Source organism: Apium graveolens, chromosome 7, assembly GCF_009905375.1.
Source record: "Apium graveolens cultivar Ventura chromosome 7, ASM990537v1, whole genome shotgun sequence".
Lineage (NCBI taxonomy): Eukaryota > Viridiplantae > Streptophyta > Magnoliopsida > Apiales > Apiaceae > Apium > Apium graveolens.
In genome coordinates this window covers 15,519,467-15,527,656 of record NC_133653.1, presented here as the reverse complement: position 1 = coordinate 15,527,656, position 8,190 = coordinate 15,519,467, and positions in this window count along the sequence as shown.

Genomic DNA, 8,190 nt, shown 5'->3' with positions numbered 1-8,190 from the left:
ATCCATGAACGTGATAAAGGGTTTCTTATTTGATCACTTAATTTAACCCAATATAATAAATAACAAATATAATTGATATATTTATATGTAGCCTATAAAATAATTATTATTATTAAAATAATAATAACAAAAGGTTTACTTATGTAACTAGTCACAACATGCTCTCATTCCATAATTTCTTTCATATCCCAAATGAGTTAACCTTTTACCAGCATCTATGATAAAGAACAAGTTTGAAATAAAATGTAATTACTTACTTTTCTAAAAATGATATAGGGTTTTGCCCCAGTTGTGTGCATAATTTACCACCATGTGATTGATTCTCTTATTCTGAATAGACATGACCTTAAACCTTTGGGTATCCCACCATTCACAAAGTGAATCCTATACAAATATATTCAGGTGTAGAGGATTAATATCCCAACGTGTTGTTTCTAGTGGCCCTTTACTTACCCTCTTCTCAGTATAAATGATATAGGGTTTTGCACCAGTTTTGTGCACAATCTTACCACCATATGATTGATTCTCTTTATTTTGCATAGACATGGCCTTAAACCTTTGGGTATCCCACTATTCGCAAAGCGAATCCCATACAAATCTATTCAGGTGTAGAGGCTTTACATTTCAAAAAGTGTTGTTTCTGGTGGCCATTTACTTACCCTCTTCCCAGCATTCTCCTTCTCGAGGTACAACAAATTTTTTAAACTATTTTTCAAATTTTCCATTATTTCATACCGCGCCTCCCCTGGACTAGTTCCTTGTTGATAGTCATAATATTTCTGCCAGCGAATGAACAATATAGGAAACTCTAACCAAACGTATGACAACTATACCTTGTAACTAATCTGTATAACAAAAATGATGCACTATACATTATCTCAAATGTTTCAATCACATTTAAATAAAAAGTATCATCGAAAAAAGCAGAACGTGGTTTACCAGCAGTATGCACAAGACCAATAGGACAATGAGCTCTCACAATTGCTTTCAAAGTCTTTTTCTGAGTACTGTTATTTATGCTACAAAAATGTGTTACTCGTTATTAACATAAAAATGAGATAAAATACAAAAGAGATTCAAATGCACTAAATCTGTTTTATGAATATATCTAAATAGCATGAGGAAAAACTACACTCGAATACAAATTGAAATTTCATTAAAAGAAAAATACTTGCACATCTATCATGTCCAAAACAACGCTCAATTATCTAAGATCTTTGGAATACTTCTCGAAGGATCATTTTGCAATAATATTTTTTTATTCCTCGTAATTTTTTAAGAAATTTTTGGAACATTTTTTAATGTACTAATTGACTAAAGATTCAAAGTTACTAATTAAGACCGCAAAATGACTTAAGAGAAGATGAAAATAGCATGATCATTTATCAAAATATAAATAGTAGAATTGTCAAGGATTTGAAGGAAAATATTTTATTAAAAAAATAAATATCATGTTCAACCCTCTATCTTCATTAAAAGTACTTTAGGGTTTTCTTTATGTTATACTAACAATTTTCAGGGAAGATTTGTTCGACAATAATGACATACGAATATGTATTAGGAGGAGAAGATCAATAATATTAATCTTGAAAATGAAAAAATGTATTGGAAACCCCCTATGTATCTATGTGTGTGAGATTGAATTAACAAATTGCACTTGCAGGGGCATCAAGAAATGAAAGTACAATGTGATTTAAGACTTGCATTCTGCGAGTGATCAAATAAATATTTAAAAGAGGCTACACGAAAAAACAATATAGTTTGGTATGTAACTATGTATTAAAGAAGATATACATTCTCTCTAAATTTTAAGGTGATCACAAAAAAAAAGAAAGAAAAGTGCAGTTCTTCCGTTCTTGTAAGAGACAGAGTATAAATCAAAACAGAGTATTATACAAATAAGAGGGACCATGAGGCAAAGTATCTATGATTCTACATCTACCAAAAATTCCTCGAAGGACACTAACCAGTAGAACATCTGCAAAAATTGGATCTTTTAATTGCACTCCAATCTAGCCCCTGATCACCAATCTCAGTGCAAACTTTATGTACATATACTTTTTACAATAAAATCTGAAAAAAAATTAGCTACAAGAACATAATATTCACATGGGGTTACCAACATTCCTACTTGGGAAACATAAAACAGATCGGAAAATAGATCTAGTTTTAATAATTAATTAATTGTTAGATGTAGCCTGGTGTTATGAATTACAATATGAGTAAAATCATTTATGTGAACAAAGTACTTTTACTTGAACACTTTCTTCACTTATATGTGCAATTCTGGATTACAAAAAGGCTTAGCTGACAGAAGTCCAACTGAGCAACTCGATCAAATCCTAATCACTATCAAAAATTTAAACGACATCTCGCTTGAAGGTGTTTCAAGTCGAGAGTTTCACTCTCTTATAGCTAGTGCTTTGCACATGCCTTTTGCTGCTGCTAATGCTCTCATGTTGGAGTCTGGTTCTTGGACTCCAGATTTGCAGACTTTATCTGTCGGTGGTCACAAGGCTCCTGCTTTTTCTTCTGCTACTCGAAGGGTCTCCAAAGGCATTACTACCAGGGAGCCCAGTGAATCAACCAGGTTAAACAAGTTCAACATTTAGAGAATAATGACAAGAGCAAGAGAAAAATGTATAAGCATTCAATGGCCTGAACAGAAAGGAGATCAAACACTAGAAAAAGATCAGACACAAGGAAAAGGCAAAAACAACAACAATTCCTTAAAAACAAATTGTAGCTTAGTCCACAAGATCATCCTGAGGATGACTTGAGACATCCCTCATATTGAAGTTCCTTAAATTTCAGAAATATAGAAAAAATATATCATATATCTGCAATCACTAGTTTTTGTAGTCCAACACAACTAACTCAATAGATTTTAATTTCCTACTATTTCAATAATAAATCTTCAGTCCAGTAAATCTCCAGAATCTTACACAATACTGCAGAAATTTACTACAGAAAAACTGGAAATCACACAAAATCTAAAACTATATTAAACTCATAGGAAAAGGAGTGAAATCATATAAAATTATACAATATTAAATCATGCTTGCCAACAATCTGAAACACCGAAAACTGCAGGTTAAAAAAAATTAAAATATGAAATTTAGAAATACTGAAATCTGACAACATCATTATCAAACTCTGGAATACTAAAACAATTCTTGTTTTTTACCGAGAATAGTCAACCAAAAAGGACCTCTAGGAATTAAACAAGTATATCAATGGCAAGAGCTGTTTGTATCAAGAGCTGTTTGTATATGATCCGCGAAACAGAAAAATTCCAACAGACCTATATTTTGCATCTCAACACCTTGAAAACAGGAAAACATTAACAGAGAAATCACCTGGTAAATAACAATGTAACCTTATATTTCTTTTTTATTTATACAAGTTTGGTAAATTAGATGCATAACAAAGTAAAATTAATACCAGCCAATATTTGAGTAAAATTACAAATCAGTAAAAAGTTTAATTTCAAATTAAAATTATGACGAATCTTCATCACTTTCTCTAAACTCATCAGTACTTGAGTCAACATTCTCATTGTTAGCAACATTTGCTTCTTCATTCCTATTGTTAGCAGCATTTCCATCTTCATTCTCGTTGTCAGTAGCATTTTACTTCTTCATTTTCAGACAAATTCTCATTGTTATTTCCAAACAATTCTGCAATCAATGAAAAAATTTGATGAATCGTCAATAATTATTGGTTCAACCTGAGACGTTGATGCATTTGACACCTCTTCCCGGAAAGCATCATCCAAAGATGATGTAGTTTCATCAAGATGGGGGGGTTTAGTTGTCACCACTGTGTACCACTGAGAACTTTGATTATTGATGTTAGGAGCATAATAAACTTGTGCGGCTTGGCTAGCCAACACAAACACATCTTCTGCATTTAGCTGCGACTTGACATTTACGGTGGTCATCCTGTGTTTATCCACTTTTACATTCCTTGTGCTATCAAACCAGTGACATTTGACTAGCATAATATGGTGACCATTACGGCAAGTCAGTTTCAGTACTTCTTCCAACTTTTCGTTATAGTTTACACACAATTCATTGTAACAAGTACCTGCAATATGGACAAGTACCTGCTTCAGTCCCCATACTAGAAAAATATGTTATACCGAGAAACAATTTAACTCGATCAGTTAATACCAAGGACACAAATGCTCGAATTCGTAGAAGTTATTTGATTAGAGTCAGCACAGAAAAATTTATAGCCATTACAATAACAACCCCGATACGATTGCACAATTGGTACTGGACCTCAAATCATGCCCTTGAATTTGTCATCAAGCTCTTTATTTGTTTCTACCTAAATGCATTAATAAGAAAATACAAATCAGTTCAATCTAAAAAATAAAAAAAGGTGGTAAGATAAATAAAATTGTTGACATGCATACTCTTTCTCCAAACCAACGAATAAATTTCTTCTTTGCGTATGCTTTAAAGATTGAAGGGTCTAGGTGTGGCTTCTGTTGTGCAAGACTTGCCTGTACAATTACAAGACTAAGTCAAATTGACAACCCTAAGAAAGTTGTATGGTAATCTATGTTTGCATTGTGTATTGTAACACTTAAGTCTGTAAAAATGTTCAAGGGCAGACTAGAGTATTTTTCTGTAAATAGTATCAAGCCAATGGATTTTATCTGGAAGAAGATCAAGAAGATCATGCCTCAGAAGAATTATGAAGAAGTTTGGAGTTGAATAAATCTGTTTTGAGAAAAATATTATAAGTCAAGATCTGTACAAGTCAAATATTAAGTATTATAGAGAAGTCATTCGAGAACTTCAGAATGACTTATCGAAAAGTGAAGAAAAGCTATTGGAGAACTCAGAGATATCGACAAGCTAATTTGAAGACATAAAGAATGAAGATATCGACAAGTCATTTCTTCACTAGAGAACTCAGAGTTATCGATAAGTCAACTTGTCATTAGAGAACTCAGAGTTATCGATAAGTCAATTTGTCACTAGAGAACTCAGAGTTATCGATAAGCCAAAGTGAAGACATGAAGATGAGAGATCTCGACAAGCCAAATTCTCTTATAGAGAACTCAAAGACTTTGATAAGTCAAAACAACTGTAGAGTGATTAGAGATCCCGATAAGCCAATATACTTATCGAGATGTCAAGTTCTCTATATACCAAAGTGGAGATCTTGAGGTAAAACTCAAAGTACAAAGTGCAGAGTGCAGACCAGTTAAATATCCAAGATTATTAATCAACAAACAATCCGATCAGTTGGATTGACAAGCCTACAAAAAGCAGCTTGAAGAGTAGAAGATCAAAGACCAAGATTAACTGGCAAAGTAAAGTCACAGGCGTGCAAGATTAGCAAAGATACACTAAGCCAGAAATAGAAAGATTTGGTTATCCAAAAGTAGGGTTTAGTACATATTATTGTCTGCTGTGTAATAACCATTGTTTACTGTTCTATAAAGTACATATTGGATATTTTGTTAGAGGTAACAATTTAGGTAAGAAAATCTTGTATTCTCTCAAGAAAGAAGCTAAGTTCTTTATCAACAAAGAGCCTAGAAATTTTGTAGCAAAATATTCTTAATTTTACTATAAAATTAAGTGAATTTTGAAAAATTTGTGTTCACTTTTTTATCTGTCTAAATTCAGCACTAACACATTTAACTACAAGATTTTAATTTACTTTGTTCATCACCATAAACACTTCAAGAAAAGAAGAAAAACACAAAAACACATTCACCCATCCCCCTCTGTGTGTGATTCATTATCTAACAGCTTCTTCGTGTAGACTAATTTTTTGAATTCTCTGAAATTAGTAAAGCAAAAATGGTAAAATAATTAACATCCAAAATATACAAAATTTAAAATGCAAAATATTGGCATACTTACTCCAAGTATTCTGCAACCTCTGGCATATTGCAAGAGATAATAAGTCACAATCTCAAATTCTTTTTTAGTTAAAGCCCTTTTTTCTCTGCTCCAATAGTACTCGTTGGATATGTATAAGCTTCTAATAAATGCGGATTATGATTGTGACGTGGTGCCTCATTAAGTTTTGACCGATTATGTATGGTTGGCACACCCGGCTCAAAGTAAAGTGAACAAAAAATTACAAGCTCCTCTTCGACATAGCGTTCCGCCATTGAGCCCTCAACACGGGCTTTATTTTTTATTGTTAGATTCAACTTACCCAAGTATCTTTCGAAGGGATACATCCACCAATTTTTAACCGGGCCACCGAGCTTACACTCTGTTGCCAACTGAACAGGTAAATGCTCAATTGTATTAAAGAAACCAGGAGTAAAGATCAAATCAAGTTTATATAATATCTTTACGATATCTTTCTCCATCTTTTCAAGATCCTATTTCTTCAATGATGCAGAGCATAAATCTTTGAAAAAATTGCACAACTCAATAAGAGCTTCACCAACCGGCTTAGGTAGAAGGTCACGAACAACAATAGGCAAAAGTTTTTGTAGGAATACATGACCATCATGAGATTTCATACCTTTAAACTTTCCTTTTTTTCCTTGCTACACCGAACTATGTCCGAGCTACAACCATCTAGAATTTCTAAATCTTTGAGCCATTTACATAATTTATCTACTTTTTTCTTTGTAAGAGGTTATTATGCGTGTGACTTTGTACCATCATCTCGAATCCATAACTCCTTTAGTATATTTAAATGATTGCAATCCTTTCTTAATTTAAGGTTGTCCTTTTATTTATCATCATTGTCCAAAATTGTATAGAATATATTGTCAAATACATTTTTTTCAGTGTGCATGACATCTAGACAATGGCGAAGACAAAGTACTTCCTAGTAAGGAAGCTCCTAGAACATAGACATCTGAGTCCAATTATGGTTTACCCCAAAACCAACAGGTTTGTGCCAAGCTTTTTTCCTGTGTGGAAAGAATATAACACGTTGACAACATATCTTCATCTCCTGACTGGAGTAACGAGTTTTAACTGATCTCATTTCCCTTGCACCATATTTATTTTTCTTTCTCAAAGGATTACCAGGCTCTAAAAAAATTCGAGACGTGCCAAAATACCTAGGCTTTTCGACGTACTTCAGTTGAAACCCTTTTACATCCCCAACACAGACTGGGCATGACATCTTTCCATGTGTTGACCACCAACTAACCATGCCATATGCCGGAAAATCACTAATAGTCCATAATAGTACCCTTCATCACAAAATTTGAGTGTGATGCTTTATCAAATACTATTACCCCCGTGTTTCATAACATTTTTAATTCATCAATTAATGGTCGGAGATAAACATTAAGATCCTTTATCGGATCCTTGTCCCCAGGAATGATAAGAGGCATAAATTATGGATCTTTCATGCACATAGATAATGGAAGGTTGTACACAATAACAAAAACATGCCAAAGACTGTACTTTTTTGAGTGTTTATTTTGAAATGGTTCAAGTCCGTCAGTTGCAAGTCCCAATCTGACATTACGAACCTTGTTTGCAAATGAAAGAAATGCTCTATCAAATTGTTTCCATTCATCTCCATCAGCAGGATGTGTTAGCTTCCCCTCAACGACATCTCTATTTTTATGCCACCTCATATATTGTGCTGTGTGTTTTGACAAGTACAATCGCTTAAGTCTTAGAGTAAGAGGAAAATACCGTAAGATCTTTTTTGCAATTGGCTTCTTTTTTGTTAATGTAGGTGCCATAGAGGCAATACATTATTCTTTTAAATCTTTATGTCAGTTGATCATTCAATAAATGTATTTATTATGACCTTAATTACTGTGATATTTTGTTAGCATAATATATGTCCTTAGAATCATGATGCACATTGTATAGTTTAAGTACATGATTTGAACTTGAGATTATATAATATATCATATTCTTCAAGGTCCCTAATCGAGTATTATTATATAGGACAATAATAATATATAGATAGACTAGTATGTTGTTTGACAAGATAACCACATCTCATTGGTTATAAGTATGGGGATACTAAAGTCAATACATAGGTACATGTGAGAGTACATGGTACTGGACAGACCTACAGTGAGATTCTTCATGTTTAATAAAATCATAAGAAAGACTCACAGTGATAATGGTGTAACGATCCTTTGACTTGAAATCATTATATTTCTATACGAGGATTAATATACTTTGACTACATTAAAAGTTACTTTTGATCGGGTGATGATAA